The 19,448-nt window shown below is 43.7% G+C and overlaps 1 long non-coding RNA gene across 17 annotated transcripts; it reads left to right on the top strand.

Annotated features, from left to right (window-relative positions):
• Positions 1 to 3,562: 3,562 nt before the first annotated feature.
• Positions 3,563 to 8,295, top strand: LOC120680825. 17 transcript variants are annotated; one of them, XR_005677813.1, is made up of 7 exons: positions 3,598 to 3,893; positions 3,973 to 4,102; positions 4,233 to 4,305; positions 5,937 to 6,455; positions 6,542 to 6,748; positions 7,132 to 7,237; positions 7,613 to 8,235. It is a non-coding gene; the product is annotated as an uncharacterized LOC120680825 (long non-coding RNA). The 17 variants fall into 17 exon arrangements; XR_005677811.1 differs by having other exon boundaries at positions 7,590 to 8,235; XR_005677810.1 differs by having other exon boundaries at positions 7,579 to 8,235.
• Positions 8,296 to 19,448: the final 11,153 nt, after the last annotated feature.

Here is a 19,448-nt window from a genome sequence, read left to right as displayed (position 1 = left end):
TCCAACAGTGTTACATCAGATGGTATATCACCGTACAACTCTACGCGGTAATGGGCAGTGAAGCACCACTATCTCGAGAATAACAACTAAAACCCACACAACGATATTAACTACGAAGAGGTCATCAGAGTTTTGCGCCATACGGAGCTTCCTGCGGGTGACCCTATCCACAGGCGGTTGGGTGCAGAACGGAACCCCTACTCAATGTCTTCGGGAACGAAGTCTGGATCTTCCTCTGTAAAAATTAGAAAAGGGGGTGAGTACAAACGTACTCAGCAAGTCCAACCACACACACGGAGGGGGGGTATAAACAGAATATAATGCACAGAGTAAATCAAGGATAAGGCTAGGGTTTAATTTGCAGAAAGCTAGTTTTTATGCATGAGTTCATTTGAAAGAAAAGGACTTTCAAAGAAATTTTCTCGTACCGAGTAACACGTAGGGTTGATCCACACAGGATCTAAGTTTTAAATTGCTACCGGACTTCTCATCTGCCGTAGCACACGACACGACTGCCGGACATCTTTCCAAAACAACTCACGCCAACCCAACCATTCCCAGAAGAAACACTAGTTGTGTGACCAAACCATAACCCGCCCAGTACCGTGGGCACGGCTATTCGAATAGATTTTAACTCTGCAGAGATGTGCAACTTTACCCACAAGCGGGGTACCACAACACGATCGCCTTAGTGTCGGTGCAGATCCCAACAAAGCCATTACCCACCTTAGCTAGACCTGACTAGCCACCACGGGATCCACCAAGGGGCCATCGACCTATCACTGAGGTTTAACCGAGGCATAAGTCACACAGAGCTTATCTCTTCTCCTTGATCACTCGTTGCTCTCAGCTCTCCTGATGGCTATCAGACTAACTAGTGGGATTTATGCTAAGCCGTTGCCACATACAACGGTCGAGTGGTTTTCACGATAGTGGAGTTAGGCAAGATAACACACCAACTCGGTCCTTAATTGTGACAAGATGGATATCTCCCAACCTTGCTCAACCACACAGGTACGAGCACACCATTCGGCAATTCACACAGAAGTGTCATCCATCCCGTATAAACCCATCTTTCAAAAATTCCACATTTTCCCTTCCCACACACTCACACATTTTCTTTTTATAAAACAAGTGGTACCGTGTTCGAGGTCCTAAGCGTTCTAGCAGCGATTAACATCCAAATAGAATAAATCATATTCAGACATTAATCTAGGTGGTCAAGGAATAGTTATAACAAATTAAGGGGTGGCTATCCAACCATGTTTTCGGTAGCAAAACAATATGCAGTTTTGTAAAACAGACCAATAGGTTGTGTTTATAAAACTGGAACAAAATATGCATCAAAGGATGAGATTGAACTTGCCATCTTCAAAGCCTTCCGGGAGTTCTTGCTCGCGGTACGGTTCTTCAGGCTCCGGCTCGTGGTACTGCTCAGCGAACTCCTCAACAGGTTCTCCTTCGTTCACACCGGTGTCTACAGTGCACACAACAAACACACAATAAATAAAAAGAAATAAATGTTTTATCGTTGAGCTCGAATCAGAAGAAATTAAGTTATGGAGGTAAGAATAATATTTTTGGGAGATTTTCTAATGGCATGGCCGAAACTATTTTAGAAATGGCGTGGTAAAGTTTCGGAGCGATTGGAGGATTTTTGGCGCATAAAATGATAAGTTAGCGGGGTGTTTAGGGTCTAAACATGGATCCAAGGGCCTATTTGTAAATAGTTTTGGAAAGGAAATGACTTGATTATGATATTTGGAAATATCGGGGTTACTCTCGGAAAGGGTAAGGATCTATTCATAATTATTTCTATATGGCAGAGGGACTAATTCTTAATTAGGGAGAACATGGGGGTTTCATTTGGAAAAACAACATAAAAGGGGAAGGGCTCTTTAAAAAATAGAAGGAAAGGGAGGGGGTTTTGGGCAAAATAGCCCTTCTTCAACCTCCCTCCCGTTCCTCTCCCGTGAAACAGAGGAGGGAGGGGCGCACGGCGCGCCATGGGCGCCGGGGCTCCCGGGCATGGCGGCGGCCGGGAAGAGGGGGATTCGGGGGAGGGGAACGAGGGGAATTGATTCCCCTCCTCGATTTCATAAGAGGGGCCTGCAGGGCGGGGCGCGACGGCCATGGCCGTGGCGGGCAGGCGGCGGCCGTGGGCGGCGTGGCAGGGGCGGCCAGGGGCGAGCGCCGGTAAGGGAAAAGGGAGAGGGAGGGCCAGGGCGCCTACCTTGGCCCTTGGCTCGAGCGAGGAGGCAGCAAGGCGGGCCGGCCACGGGAAGCAGGCACGACGGGCGGAGGTGCTAGCGGCGGCAGCGATGCAGGGCCAGGGAGAGGGCGCGTGGTGGCCGAGCAGCTTGCGGAGCTCGGGGGCGTCGCGGAGGGCCTACTTATAGGCGAGGAAAGGCGGTGGAGGAGGGGCACAATGGTGGTGGTGGCCGGCGAGCTCGGCGGGGCGCCATTAATGGTGTTCGGCCGCTTGCGTGCGTCGCGGAGCGGCGTGCGCGTCGAGGGCGGCGTCCAGTGGCGGGGCGTGCACGTGGCCGGTTGCTGTCGCCGACGTCGAGCTATGCTCGCGCTCCCGCGTCGAGGCGGCACAGGCGACGGTGCTGTTCGGATCGACGGGCGGCGCGGCGACGGCCGGGGCCGCGTGGGGCGCGTGCCGCGCGCACAGGGCGTGTGTAGGGGGGCGCGTGGGCGGGGGTGTGCGCGAGCAGAGCAGCGCGCGGGGAGTGCGGCAGTGAGGATAGGGAGGAAGGAGAGAGAGGGAAAAAGAAAATGAAAAGGGAAAAAGAAAAGAGAAAAAAAAGGGGAGAAAAAGAGAGGGAAAGAGAGAGAGAAAGGGAGATTGTGCCGGCGGATTTCGCGGCGGCGACCGCGGCCGGACGAGCACGCGCACCTTCCGGCGGCGCGCAACGCGTTGCGCGGAATGAGGGAAAGAAAAGGATGGGACGGCGATTGAAATCGGGTGTCGGGACAGAGATTTGATGGGAAAGGTTTCGGAGGATTTGAGGAGTTCGGACAGGAAAGGATTGAGCTCAACGATGAAAATAGATTTGAAAATTATTTTTAGCGCGTGATTTATTTTGGTAAATTTTCGGGCTGTCACACACTCCAACCTTCTTCCTCACCGCGTGCGCCTCTCCAGCCGTCACCTCCGGCCGCCGTGTGCCTTTCGATGCCCCTGCCTGCCGCTATCTGTGTCGAGAGAGAGGAAGAGGAGGGTAGAATAGAGAGTAACATGTGGACCCATTCACAGAGGTTAAAATAGACTATTTCTAACAAGTCAGCTGATTTCTGGAGCCAGAGCACTATAATAAGCCAAACACATATATTAGCTTCATATTTTTGTGGAGTTAGTGAAGTGGAGTTGCTACTCTGAAACTATTTTTCTGGAGCTGAAGTGCTCCCGAATAGACTCTTAAACTGGTTTGCTCCATCCATATGTTCTCTGTACTTGGTTGGAAAAGCTTTGGCGCTGAGTGGATTTACCACGTCCACATCATAAATGCATAATCACATCTATCTATAAAGATCCAAAGAAATCGAAAATAGTCTTACCAAAATTAATCTAGTCATACTCTTCACAAACCACACCTTTAGAGCTCACCTATAACACGAAAAATTTGACGAAACTAGGCAGACTGTTTCGTCTCGCCCGCCAGTTCAATCGGGCGGCCGCGCTCACCTTCGCTTTTTATTTTTTCACCCATCGTCGTCGAGTTCTATCTCCAATCGGGCCAAGGGCGGGGCAGTGCAGGCATGGGGATTGAGCACCTACGTCGACATCTGGTGTTGGGGTCACACCACCGCCGTTGTGGTCCTTCGTAGCAGCGCAGCGGCGTCTACGCCGCTTCCGAGCACAAATCAACGAGCAGCCATGGCGAATCGTAAGCGGATCTGAACCCGTTGACTCTCTCTCTCTGCTCTTTTGATTTGCATACCATCTCTGCTCTTTTGTATCTGCAGAGTCCCACCACGAATGCGTCTCCCGAGCCCCCTAATCCTCGGCGGCTGCCGGTTAGTCACGTTACTCAAATATTTTGATGAATGCCAGGTGAGCTCCTCCCCCACCATCGCCGCAACTGTCCACGGCCAGGTGAGCTCCTCCTCCACACCGGTCTCCAGCTCGCCGCCGCGGCCATCCATTCATTGCGCCAATTATTTGCTGGGATCCAATTTTCCAGCACGGTCACTGTGAGCTAGCTAACGGTGACCTTCCTGTGCAGGTCAGTGTCACGCACTCGGGCCTGAACAAGCTCGTGCTCTACTTCATTCGAGCCACCAACATGCGGTCACTGTGTGAGTACTCGAACAACTCAGCTATCTGTAATTTTGTATTCAGCAACCATAATTGACAGTACTAATTGGTTGTCCAAAATCCAATTCATGAGGTGTATCTTTAGCATATGTAGTTCATGATTGCTTCTTGTCAGACGTTTGTGTCATCTGAAAGTTTAGTATACGTAGTTTGCTTCAGAGTCGGAGTTGGTATTTTGTCAACCCAATTCATGATTACTTCTTGTCAGTTGTTTTTGCTAACTGAAAATTTAATGTGCCCTTTTGGAACATGGATATGACCTCTGTTACGCGGATACTCCTAGGAGGTGGCGTATCCGTATCCGATACGTATCGGATACGGATACGCCCCGGATACGCCTCGGATACGTTTCTAGCCGTATCCTGAAAAAACGGATACGTATTTGCTTGGATACGCGTATCCGATACTTTTGGGCTAGATGGGATACAACCCAAAGCAGTAATCAGCCCACCCAAATGTTGTTTTGGTAGTAAGAGATGATACAAAATGATGAACTTGCTGCAATAGAACTGTAGAACTAGATGAGCAGCAACTGAAGAACCCCTTGTGGAATCAGTTGTGTTTTTAGAGAAGGCTAATTATAGAGGTAATGTTATATGGACATGCAAGTATTGCACATCTGAGTATAGGGGAAGTTACTCAAGAGTAAAATCTCACTTGCTGAATATCTATGTGATATTTATGTGTAATTATTAATTATCCTAGCCGTATCCCTGTATCAGTGTTTTTTGGGAAAGTGCGTATCCGATATGTATCGTATCCGATACCCGTACCAGTATCCGTGTAACATAGGATATGACAACTATTTGATTAATTTTGTGTGCCCTTTTGGAACTTGCATTTGTGAGCTTAGTAACTCAGGATTTATGCATATGAAAAATGATTTATTTGTTTTTTTTTGCTTTGGAAGTAGACTTTTTGGATGGTACATGGGTTTCAATTTTGGATTATCACCGCATGCCAAGTGGCAGTTCTTGTCTTTAAGATATTATATCTTGCTTTTCACTTTATTAGAACATGAGATATTTTAGTCACTATTTTTTTATAATCCTGGTATTGTAGATATTCCAGTAACTGAAATAGCACAAGCATCTTAAAATTATCCTAATATAATTGCCAGTATGTTAGGAGTATATTGTCATTTCCAGATAACACGTAGTGTGTTTGCAGCACTAAGAAAATATAGAACACCAGGCTGCAGATGTTTTGCATGTTGTGATAAAATTTAGCTAAGTTTAGTCAAGGTATTGTTAAAAGACAGAATTGCAAATTTCAAGTGCAAGTACTGTTGGGGATAGGCATGGTCATTCTGGTCAATCATCACGAACAAGTAAAGCACCAAGTAACTCTGTGCCCAATAATGGATTCACAGGTGTCTCTGACACAATTTTTTTCTGGAGACATAAAGTTCCATGAAAATTAAAGCACACCAACCTCAGCTGAAACCAAAATCTGAAAAAGATTCAAAATGCTTTGAATCAAGTAAGTCTCATCGATGGTGTACTGAGTTGATACATACTACAAACAAGTACAGATTTATTGACCAGGCTATCACATTACTTAGATTGAATGCTGATTTAATGTAATTATGAAATTTTATCACTGTGACTAGGTGATGCATTTTGGTATGATTAGAGAGGGAGGGCGAGAGACAGAGAGGAAGGTAGAGGTTCTGCTGCAGCGAGGACTGAGGAGCTGTGGATATCAGTGCCCTCGCTCCCTGCCTGATCACCATGATCACCAGGTAAAATCTTGTGGTTTCCTCAATGGGCTGCGGAGCAAATGCTATCTGCTCCCCTTCAAATAATGAAAGGTATACCCCTGATCAGTGACCACTATGTTGCTTTAAATTTTTCTGCCCCTGGTAATTTTTGCTCTATGCATTCTATGTGATCTTCATGTTTGAAGTGATGATTTTATTTATTTAATTTCGTCCTTCCCAGAAAGGTTAGCAATATGTGCCTCTTTGTGCTGTAGTTTTGGATTAAGGCATTGGTGACCCAAGAAATTGAGGTTGGAAAACTGCAGGAGGAATGCTGAGGGTGTTGGCATCAATGTAGATGTGGATGAGGCCATACTGAGGTTTATTCCTGGAGCATGCATGCATTTATTTTTGGACTCATTTATTGAGGTAGCATGATTGTTTTTTCGTCAGAATTCTCCCTATCTGTTTGTCTCAAAATTGATGTCATCAATTCGAAGTCTTTAATCTGACAGGAATTAGGGAGAACAATTGCTAGCACCTGAGGTTGTTCGCAAGTCTTTGTTACTTTTAAAAAATGGCAAGGATCAGAAGGAGCTCCACCATTTATATTGGATAAAACAGCAAACAAAAAAAAAGGTTGCAAGATGTGCTGAAAATAGGATCTCATTGTGCTGGGTGGATGATTGCATGGCATGAAGAAAGTGGAAAAATATCTCTCGGTAAGAAAAAATGGATCTTCGCAAATGTTTTTAGCATAGTTAGTTGTTCGCATGATTGCTTCATACAATCATTTTATATTTGTTCTTTTTAGGCATTGCAGGTTTTTTTTTCTCAATCAATTATTGCTCCAATTCATTGCAACATGCTGAATTGCTGATCACTGAAATTTGTGGATGCGCCTGATCTGAAACTATAGTACAGATGATACAAAGTCAAGTTTGCCTCTATAACCCCAAAAAGGATGCTTAATTAGTGTAAAGAGGATGCATCTTTACCTACCATAACACTTAAAAAAACTTAACAAGGTTTTAGAGATAGCTGGTCATTCATCTATGCATTCTAAGAGCTATTGTGTTCTATGAATCATTTGTTTGGTTGCAAGGTGCATGTATTGCAAATAAGAAGCATCATGAAGTTAACGGCATAAATATGAGAAATACAGAAGAGCATGTCAGTGTTTTTTGTACATGCATATCTACTCACATCAGGTATATTTGTAAAGTTTGGTACTTTTGTTATACCTTTATAAAGTGCTTTAAATTTTTTAGAAAAACATTCATAACAATATCACAAGACGTTTTCTCAGATGGTGTCGTATGGTTTTATTGTTTGCATGTGGGATTCTTGGGAGACCTGTCTTTCGACACACACCTATGCACTTCCATATTGCTAGGGTAATAAGCTTCCACACTCTAATAAACATGTTGGAGGGCTACTTCTTGGTTTTGTTTTGTTTTTCCTCGTCACATAATGCAAGGATAATAAGCGTATTTCCAGTTTGTTAAGGGTGTGGATCTGCACTCAAATGATTTAGAGTTCACATTACAAGAATCTTTCCAGCCAGTGCGCCTGTGGATCTGCAGCTCAAGCGGTGGTTCCCTGCGAGCGTCGATTGGCTGATCTCGGCGCGAGGATTTGATGTTGGAGTTCTATCCACCATGTAGCTCGTCCGCAGCCTTGCGCCTGTGCAAACGCCGGCATCCTCATCGTGGCTGCAGGACGTCCAGTTATGTAACCTGCTGGCTGTGCTCTTGTTGCTCATCCATTGAAGGCTTGTTGCTGACCCATGTGTGTGGTTCCTCATGTAAAATGGCATCGCTACTCTATAAGGACTCTTCTCAAGGCGACAATCAGAAACTGTGATAAATTTGAGATCATTGCCACTGGTAAGGATGTCAAGAAGATTACTGATTGGGAGAATAGTGCACCAAAGGTCCAAAGCAAGTTGAAATTCCATTCAAGTCAGCCTATGATTCTCTCTTGTACTGATTGCAACAGTTTTTTGTTCGTGTATATCCAACTTTGAGTTGGAAATATTCATGTTAATAGCTTTTGGTTCCAGTAATCTTGCAATTGGATCGGATTCAACTTTTTTATTCTATCTGAAATACTTGTATAGAGAGTTTACATAGTACTTCACTTGGGACAAGGATAAAATATTATGGAAGCCTAGAGAACATCGGACTCAGATTGGGAAGCTGGTGTATATATGTGCATTGTATTTTCGACTATGTTACAGATTATCTCCATGAAACAATTCTCCTTAGTTGTGTACTCTTGTTAAGCTGTCATTTTATATGCTTTATTTTATTTTCTAATAGAAATAGATTAATAGATGAACACTCAAGAGACCATTATAGAGAGCTTACGTTTTCTAATAGGGGCAACAAAGCTAAATTCTTTTTCTAAAACATGTGCGTGCTGTAGGTACACTCTACTAGAAAAAGCTTGTATATTTTTAATGTGTATGTTGGAGAAAATATCTGTATTTTTTACATATAGCACGTGTGTCACTCTACAAGGGTTCAGTTAAGCTGGCGAGCAATTGCTACTGAATTTTCTGAGAGGACCGTACATTTTCAGTACAAGTGCACGAAGCTGGACTCTTTCATCAGTAAATATTCATTCGGTTTTTTAAAAAAAATTATATCATTAGCACGTGTAAACGTTTTAAATACAAAATTCTTATTCTGGATTTTTTAAAACATGTGTTTGCCGTACATGGGCATCTGCTAATTTCTGGTTATGTTTTTTCATGATGAGGGTACTGTGTGTGCCCTATGGAGTTTGTGTTGGGATTCCAACGTGTCCTGAGTTTCGAGCCGAGTCTGAACCGCGCTTGTTTCGGGGATGAGTACCATGTGCCGAGTAGTTTTTTTTTTGTGATAGATGTGCCGAGTAGTTGCCGGATTGAAATACGAACAAATTACAGGCAACCCATTTAGAAGCGAACGAACTCCCTCCTTACGAAAGGCGATCGAAACTACAACCAAAATCCAAATTCTGGGCTGGATTACCGCGATTTTTTCTTTTTATATTTAAAAAAATTCAAATTTCAAAAATATATGTCCGTTTCGAAAAATTTCAAAAATATACCCCAGTCGCCCTAGGGGGGCGACAGGCCCTAAATATATTTTTTTCTTTAAATTTGCAACGAAGTCCCTGGCCGGGGGCGCGCGGGAGCAAGGGGGGCCTGTCGCCCCCCCGGGCGACCGGGGGCCCCACCCACAGGCGCGACAGGGGGGCCTGTCGGACCCCCCCCCCTCGGGCGACCGGCCCTTCCCCTCCTATATAAGCATTCTACCCCAATTTTCTCCTCATTTGAGCCCAAAAATTCCACCAAAAATTCAGAAAAAAAAGAGGAGTGAGGAGAAGGGAAGCAGCGAAGCTCTGTCGGATTGCGCACTTGTGATCTGCAGGTTACTACATTTAGCTTATGTATTTTTCCATTGGTATTGTAGAGTAATTTAATTTAATCAGTGCTATAGTAGAACCATTTAAATAGGAGTTTAATGATACTTTAGTTACGTAGTAGTAAATTAGTTTAGAAAATTAGTACTACACGTTTATTATTACAATTGCAGTACTATTAGAGACGTGTTTATAAATTAATTACGATTTATAATAGAATTTCACATATGCAGTATAGAATTTGAGTGTCATCACGTAGTTATGAATATTTATATGTTGTAGTTGAAATCCATACTTAGTTTTTACGAATTATTTAATAAGGTAGTGAAGTAAAGAGTATAACTCGATAAATATTCTGTGATATACAGATATGTCGAGCAAGATGCAGTTTCAAGTATTTTTTGGTGAATACTCGATTAGCGGACGGGGGTCGAGGGGGAGCCGCCCCTCGCGGGTCTCAGGGCAGCGCCCTGAAAGCTCTTCGATCCAAAGGACAAGAATTGAAGAGACTGTGAAGAAATTCAAGTCAAAGAAATCAAAACAGAGATACTTTAGTATCACCGGTTGAACCGACGCTGAGAAAATCACATACGTCGGTGCATTGACTTGGAGCACACCCGGAACTTTGGTTTCACCGGTTGAACCGACGTTAGGGAAGTTGAATACGTCGGTGCAATGGACCCAGAAGCTGAGGCAAGGTCTATACACCGTATGAACCGACGATTGAATCTTGGTGAATGTTGGTGCAGTTGTCCAGAGAGTTTGTTTTTCAGAGTTCACAGGACAACTACACTCACCGGTTAAACCGACGCAGCATCGGTTGATTGCCTGTTCACGTAACGGCTAGTTTTTTAGGCGGGCAGTTTAGTATCACCGGTTGAACCGACGATGGCTATTGGAGGTGCATCGGATTAACCGGCGTTAAGTATTTTTCTGACAGCTTTTCTCCAATGGCTATATTTGCTTGTGCTGCCTATATATACCCCCAAGGCCGGGTCATTTGTGGGTGCTGGAGTTGCTGAAAGCTTGCTACATTTGAAGAACACCTCCAACCACCATAGAGCTTCATTGTACATCATATAGGCTTAAGCACACTTGTGAGAGTGCTTAGTACTTGATTAGGCTTAGTTCTTGAGAGAACTAGCTTGAGTGAAAGTCTTGCTGCGGCAAGTATCTTGTGTACTTGTCGTGTGACCCTCCGACTTGGTGTGGAGCGGCAACGACACTTTGTGCGGGGAAGGAGACCCCTCTTGGTGAGAAGCTCCAATAGTGAAGACGGTGCCGTTGGTGACGCTTCGAGAGAGACGGTGATGGTGGCCTTGTCTTGGTGACCTGGGGTCACTTAGCCTTTGCTTGCCGGGAGCCTTGGTGGCGAACGCAAAACGGTGATCAAGCGAAGAGACTCGGCATCACACTTGTTCGTGTTGGACAAGTGGCCGTGGACGTAGGGAGGGACTTGGTGTCCTAACCGAACCACGTTAAATCGTGTGTCTTGGTGTCTTCACGGGAGTTTGCATATTCTCTCCCTTACCTCTTTACTTGCCGTATTACGTTTCCGCATTTACTCTATCTTGCGTGCCTTTACTTTCTTAGTTAGTTTGATTAGGATTGGCTATAGGTTGCAAGACTTTTAGGGGTAAGTAGAGAGTAGCATAGATAAGTCTTAGTCACAACTAGCATGTATAGAACGTGTTAGGTTTATCACATGCAAATATATTAAGCCGTAGGATAGAAAGCGATTAGCGACCCTATTCACCCCCTCACCCTCTAGGGTCGGACACCCCGGCGATCCTTACACGTGTGCAGTATGAAGACAGCCACGGGTCGTCCCAGGCCTCGTCGTCGTTCCCGTGTCCGGCGACCGTGCACGGGCCGACGTCGCAGTACTACACAAATGCAGGTAACGTAGATATCTCTTTAAAATTAGATCAAGTGTTCCTATATATTTACTAATATCACAAATAGGATACGATCCAGCTACTGCGTTCGGCCATACTGGAATGTTTAGAGGGACACCACCAGTTGGCGGACCGTATCCAGGGATGGTACCGGGGCCACAGATACCGGCCTACACAGGTTAGTTTATGTTTCATATTTCGGTTTCTACATGTCATGACGAAAGACACGAGCGTACGCTAACATCCGCATTTTATGCGTAGGATTCTACCCCGATGCGGGCGCCGGACCTTCTTCTTCCTCCTTTCGACCTGGTACAAAACACTCTCTCAATACACTCACTAATTTACCACGCAACATATGTTGGTTTACGTTTATATGTTACGCAGCATTTGTTTCGAGTACGTTCGTTCCAGATAACGAGGGCTTCACCTTAGACGAACTCGACAGCTTGACTCTAGACTCACCTGGCGCGCACGGTGACCCCGATGTCTTGGGGTATTCACAGCTAGGAGGAGCACCACTTGGGATCTCTCAGCAGCAGACACCGCAACCCTTTTTGCGTCCTGAGCGACAGGTGAAGTCTCCGGATCGTCACACCTACTCCGAGGGCCACGTCCATGCCTAGCAGAGGGCTAAGAGGGTCCGACGCCCTAGGGGTGGTTAGATATATCTGATGTTTATTTGTAATGAGATAGCTGTGGACCGTTTATTTGTACACTTCAACGTTCGCATCTGATCACTCTCGTATTTTCCATTACATACGATAGATGGTATGTTTATGCTTCGCTGCTCCATTAGGACTAACTACGATTCAAACTCGACATATGTACATGTCCAGTGAATGCAAGTTAGGTACGAGACATACATACAAGCATAATACAACATTAACAATACTAAATGCGAATACATCCTGAACCGATGAACATCATATGTTATATATCATGGCATGAAATCATCTAGGTCGTCATCCCAGTTGATAGATGGTGGTGCTGCAGGTGGTGTAGTATGGCTCGACGAACTTCTTGCCTGTCCCTTTCTCTCTTTTCTGGATCTACGTTCAAGTACAGGGGGAGGAACATCATGTGTTGGAGGCCATGGTTTGGGGGGTATAAAGTCATCCATGTCGTCATCCCAGTTAACACAAGTTGGTGCTTGAGGTGCTGCAGCATGACTTGACGAACCTCTTCCCTTTCCATTTCTCTCTTTTCTAGATCTAGGTTCATGTACAGGGGAAGGAACATCATGTGTTGGAGGCCATGGTTTGGGGGGCATGAAGTCATCCATGTCGTCATCCAAGTTAACACAACTTGGTGCTTGAGGTGCTGTAACATGACTTGACGAACCTCCGGTCATCTGTTCTTGTCGAGGCCAAGTACTATCACCCGAAAATCTTCTCCACCTCCTTCGCCTAGTTTGCGGCATAAGTCCACCGAAGATACATACCAATTTATGGGAATTTGGTATCGATTTGTTAATCAACTCCGTGTCATCGGGGTAATCCTAGCATATAATTAAACAACAATGTTACTGTTTCAAACATATGGAATCCAAATGACGGACGGGATTAGAACTGAATGAGAGTTACCTTAATGTGCATCTCATACACCTCTGGCCGCATCCATATCTTACAAGAATTTTGTAAGAATCCAATGATATTAGGATGATTCGCTAGTTCACATACTCTCATGTATATCTTCTGACGTTCTAGCAGGTGTCCCTTTATATCTTGCGTTATAATACCTCGAAATAATGTCAAATCTTTAAACTCTACTACTTTGGACAACACCATCTCTATCGTACCATCCGCTAACGGATCCAACTTCTTACTGATAACAAGATGAGTCATGATATCAATTATTATATTAGATTTTTCTTCGGTCCATGAAAATCCTCCACAATTGGAGGCAGTCATTGCCTTATGCTGCAATATCAATAAGGTACAGTCATAATTCTATTCTAATTCATAATTAATTTAAAAACAAGTCTGTAATAGTATTGAAATTGTAATACTAAATGAGTGTTCTAAAGCACCAAATCTAATTCAGCTAATCCGCTAATTAAATTAAATTATTTTACAATATCAACGGATTCATACGGAAGTTACCGGTAGATCACAAGTGCGGAATTCGGCAGAGCTTCGCCGTTTTTCTTCTCCTCACCCCTCTTTTTTTTTGAATTTTTGGTGCAATTTTTGGGCTCAAATGAGAAGGGAATGGATGCCAGGGCTTATATAGGGTGGGAGACCCCTTGTCGCTCGTGGGGGGGCCTGTCGCCCCCAAGGGGCGACATGCCCCCTCCTCCCGGCCAGGGTCCTCTTTGCAAATTTAAAAAAAATTACATTAAGGTCTTGTCGCCCATTGCTTGGGCGACAGGACCCCTGTCGCCCCTGGGCCGGGAGACCGGGGAGTATTTTCGAAAATTTTCAAAACAGACATATATTTTTGAAATTTTTATTTTTTAAATATAAAAAAGAAAAAGACGTTGGATTACAAATCTGACTGGGTAGTCCCAAGATGAGCCCACGAGCACATGCACGCACCCGACCTAAAACCTTTGAAACAAAACAAACAGATTTGGACCTAAAACCACCAAGTATAGTAAGATATACCCTAAAAAACCAAGTATAGTGAGATAATCCTTCAAATAAAAAGTAAAGCAAGACAACAAATTGAGCCCCGCACAAATCCTGCTTCTATCCTAGTCTGCTAATGTTTTTTATTTGTATGCTTCCAAAAATTAATTGTGCTGTCAGAATTTCTTTCTAAAGTATAGAATCTTACAATATAAAAAAAAGTGTGAGCAAACTTCACTGCTGCCATGCCATGCCCCTGCTCGTCCCTGCCTTCTATTCCACCCACTCTACTGTGTGTACATTTTTTTCCTCCCTCTACCTAGCCCTTGTTTAGTTACAAAATTCAAAATCTATCATATCGAAAAAGAATCTTTCATGCATGAAGTATTAAATCTAGATGAAATAAAAAATAAATTGCATAGTTTGCTTGTAAATTGCGAGACGAATCTAACGAGTCTAATTAGACTATGATTAGACACTAAATTGCTACAGTACACATGCTCTAATGATTGATTAATTAGACTCATTAGATTCGTCTTGTAGTTTACAGACAAATTTTGTAATTAATTTTATAATTAGTCTATATTTAATACTTTAAATATACAAAGATTTCATTTCAAAAAGTTCAACTAAACGCCCTGGCCTCCCTCCATGTGTGCTCCAGGCCATCATCGTACACTTCGACCAGCATCCGGCGTTGACATTCCCGGGGGGTGTATATGGATGGTTGCTGGCCAGTTTTTTTAGTAGGTCAGTTTGTGGGTTCACTCCTGCCCAATCAATCGTCAAATACTCCTGGTAGAGTACTAGCTAGCACTGGTCTACCCAGGAGGGGGGAAAAGGGAAAAAATGTGACCATCCATTTTGCGAAATGAATCATTCTCCCTCCATTCTAAAATGTAGATTGTTTTTGTTTTTCTAGATTCATAATATTTACTATGCATCTAGATATAACATATGTCTAGATACATAATAAAATATATAAATCTAAAAAAGTCAAAACCACCTACATTTTAGAACTGAGGCAGTACCCGATACCAGATTGTTTATCGATCTCAACGACGAGAAGTCCGTTCAAATCGGCACCACCGTATCATCAGAAAGAAAAATGGGAAAAGAAACCTCGTCGTTACATGCCTAGCATTTCTCCCATCTTCAAGCTGCCTTTTCTTCGGACAGAAACAGACTGGAACTTCAGCTCCCTCCTGACGGGGACAGTACGTACATCAGTACATGCATCGGTACTGAATATCCACATAAAGTACTGATCGAAGGAACTTCAGCCTGAAGGCTGATGCTACGCGTGCACACGACGCAGACTTCAGAGAACCGACGACGCACGCAGCAACTTGCAAGTACGAGAGTCAGCAATGATCGTACCATGATGCACACACATGAGATAAACAAGACCTCGCCTGCTAATTACTACTCAGCTACGCGATGTGCTGCCAGCAGCTAGCTCACGTTTTTTAGAAATACAGTACAAACGTAGACGGTCACAAATATACACACACTCATTCATATATTTACACGCACGTAACCCTGTTTTTATGAGCACTTCCAAGAGATTGAGTCGGCAGATCTTTTGAAATTGACGAAATCCTCATTGACGTCTCGCTATCGACAGACACATTATTTATCTCTGAAAGAATAGTGCCGGTTAAAATCTGAAATAAATCCTGCTGGGCAGGTTCCCACAAGAAACCTTACCGGCTGCAGTTCGCAGCTCGCGTTTAGACAAGCAGCTGAACTACTATAAAACTAGTGCATGCTTGCTTGTTAATCAGCCAGTTAATGATGACTCGAGGCACAAGGGGCCAAGAAGGAAGCAGAGGATTGCGTCGTCTGAAAATGAGGCGAGAAAGCTAGCGATCAGCGACTTTATTAGCTAGCCTCGGAGCAAAGCTAGCTCATCCTCTTGACCTGGAAGCGTGCATGTGCCCTGCCCCTGCCCCTGCCCCGGCCGGCCTCGGATCGGCCGTTCCTCACGCAAAAAGGTTTTGCCGTGATCTTCCGTCGACGTCAACCGGAGATGCGGCCGACTATTGTAATCCCTGCGGTTGGGGTATTAACGTCCGCCGAGAAAGATAATATATCTTACTATTACTAGTTGGAGGCTTATTTGGAGCTTTCACATGAAGCCACCTAGGATCCTAGGTGGACACTCTAAAAATAGAGAAATCTTATAAATTCTCAAAAAAATAAAAAGCATCTAGCCATCAAATCAACAACTCTAATTATAATAATCATCGGATCCATTATCTTTTCTAATAAATTACTCATCTCTGCCATTATGAAAATAGACTAAAATAACCCCCTAAAAATATATCTAAGTTACCCACCTCTGCCATTATAAAAACAATCTAAAATAACCCCCTAATCTTTGTGTAAATTATCCACATATGCCATTAGAAAAATAATACAAATACCTCTCTAAATTTGCATATAAATTATCCAATTATTTCATTATTATTACATGTTAAATTACTTCTAAATCTGAATCTAAATTATATAATTATAATGAAATATTAAAGTGCACCAATATAAAATTCTAAATTACTACTTATATTATTATTAATATATTATTTGTTTATATAAAAGTACTACCCACGATATATGTCACCATATATTCGTATGATGGAAGAGATAAAAATATCAATTTACAAATAAATAGTTTAACTAAATATATATCAAATACATATTGATATGGAGGTGTGAAGCAAAATAAAATCTATTATAACTAGATAATGAAAAATATATATTTTAGAGTATGTTTTAGAATATTTAATAGATGAAAAAGAGCATAACATAAATAATTATAATTATTAACATCTTTCTTATATTAATTCTAATTAGTCCGTGCGGGAGCACGGGTTGATAGACTAGTATACTAAATCTGGCTCCATATAACCTTTGTTTTTTTGTTGCCGCGGCGCTGTCCGGGAAGCTGGCGATAGAGACTAGAGAGAGTACGGGAGGCATGTACTCCTAGCTATCTAGCGTCATGGGGAGGAGAAGCAAAAAGGAAGGGGGTAAATTAAAAAGGTCTCGCTGCGAGGTGACAGGGAGCTTAAGATAGTAGCGGTGGTATCTAGATGATGATTCATGATTGTATCTGCGCTGCGGCACCTAATAAATATCCAGCTCCATGTGAAATGGGGTTCGATCTCTAGTGTTGCTATCAGGGCATGTGCGCGCGATCGATGATGATGATCCCTATATATGTATATATGTCTGTCTTCAACGCTTAATATGTACAGTTTGAATGTTTTATTGAGGGGGCGTCTATATGTCGCGCTTTGCGACTTGGGGACGACCCATCGCAGAAGCGCCTCCGTCGTCGCTCCCCCGCCGCCCCCGCCTCCCCCGGCTCCGGCGCCGCCCCCGGCGCCTCCGCCGCCGCCCTCCACCGCCGCCAACCCTAACCAAGCTCGTCGCCACCGCGCCGCCGGCTTCTTCTCGCCCCCGCCGCCGGCCGCCGCCCACCGGGGGTCCTACCCCGCCCGGCCGGCGGCGCTCCCGCGCCGCCTCGCCCTCCGCCGGCCGAACCGTCGCCGCCGCCCGTCCTCCGCCGCCCGGGGCCCCTCCTCTTCTATCGCCGGCGACCATGGAGCTCCCCTCGAACCCAGGTAACCCGAAACCCTAAACTCCGCCGCCGCCCTCCACCACCCCGGCCGCCGGCGACCTCGCCGGCGGCCGCTCCGCCCACCAACCACCCCTCTCCGGCCAACCCTCTCCCCCTCCCCACTCCTCCAGATCACCGGCAGTCGCTCCACCTCCTCTCCTAGCTCGCCGGCGGCAGCAACAGTGCCTTCTGCGACAGCTCGGCTCCCACCCGCGCGCGCGATGAATAGCTTTCCCCTTTATTGATCCATATCGAGCAGACGATCATTACTTATACCATGTTTGTTTCCTTATCAAGTTATATAATAATAGGAAAAAAAATCAAGTTTACACCCTCAAACTAAATGCCCCAACCGTAAAACCAGGTAACAGAAGCCATCCAATTGTCAAACCCGGACAAATTTAGACATTCAAGTGGTTTCAAAGGTGATTTTTCATTTTGTGAAGATAAAAAATATTCAGGCTTAAACTTAAAAAAATATAAATAAATAATTTTAAATTAAAATATGAAATGAGTACCAATATTTTTTCTAAAAATATAATCTATCTATTGGCATTGTGCTTGTTAGCTATTCAGATCCATTTTTTTCATGTTCCTAGTGTTTGTTTACTTGTAGTTATTTCTATTATTTTTCAATAAAAAAGATTCGAATAGAGCAGCACTGGATAATTTATATTTTTAGAAATTTTATGTACTAGTTCTATATTCTTCTTGTTTAAAAATGAATAAATTTTGATTTTTAGAAATAACCATAATTTGTTAATTTTTAAAAAAAATATAAAATCACCTTTGAAATCACATAAAGGGCCAAATATGTTCGGTTTTGACAGTTGGATTCACTACTACAGAACAGGTTTTTGTCCCGGCTGCCTTTAGGCCCGGGACAATAGGTGGCTTTTGTCCCGGGTCAACGGCTAGCCGGGCCAGCGGGGGGGACAGGGGCCTTTTGTCCCGGGTGGAGACACTAACCAAGACCCAACCCTTTTGTCCCGGTTGGTGTTACCAACCCGGACAAAAAGCCCCTCCACGTAATAGTTTAAAAGAAAGTTATTCTATACTGACTCACATGTACTACTTAGGTGAGTTAGCAAGAAAACCATACTTAGGTGGATCGAATCCCGCGGGGTGAAAAAAAATTTTAGCGTGTGGGACATTTAGTCCCGGTTCTGCCACTCGGGACAAAAGCCTCCAGCCTTACCGAGACAAATGACCCTTTGGAACCGGGACAAAAGACCGGATTTGTAGTAGATTTGTAGTAGTGATTGGATGACTCTTGTTATCCGATTTTTGCAGTTAATTGTTAAAATTTAGATTTTTGTGATAGTTCAAGAGTGAAAATATAATAATCTAGTTTACAGTCCAAAGGTAATACCGACACCGTAGTGTAGTATAGGATAAAAGGACGTACTGGACCATCTGAATAATTTGGAATAAGTTGGGCTTGGATAGCTTGTTTCAGCTGTACACGCCCTTATGGCTTAATGGTTCAAGATGTACTTTATATATATACACATACATACAAGTCATGGCTTCTGAATCCTGATGACGCGCCCGCCTAAGATCATATTTGATATTTATAGCTACATCGTCAACACCAAGAACAAGAAAATATAGAAGTGCTTGCTGCTCTTGTATTGTCTGCACTTTGTTTTTCTTTCGAGTATACACCTAGTGTGTTTATCTTTGTATTAGGTAAGAATTAAATAGTGTTTATAATGCAAGCCGCCATCATAGCGCTTGCCAACTCACTCCTAATACTGGACTATATTAACAAGGAGATAACCTCGTATGCACTTTTGCCTATGTGTACTCAATGTGAGTTGCATTGGTCTCCACATGAAGCCACTTAATTAGATTTAGTGTTTGAGTGCAAGTAATTTCTTTGGACCATTGGACCAAGATCTACCCCTTG

The sequence above is a fragment of the Panicum virgatum genome, chromosome 7N (genome assembly GCF_016808335.1).
Source record: "Panicum virgatum strain AP13 chromosome 7N, P.virgatum_v5, whole genome shotgun sequence".
Taxonomy (NCBI): Eukaryota; Viridiplantae; Streptophyta; class Magnoliopsida; order Poales; family Poaceae; genus Panicum; species Panicum virgatum.
This window is presented reverse-complemented; position numbering and strand designations above follow the sequence as displayed.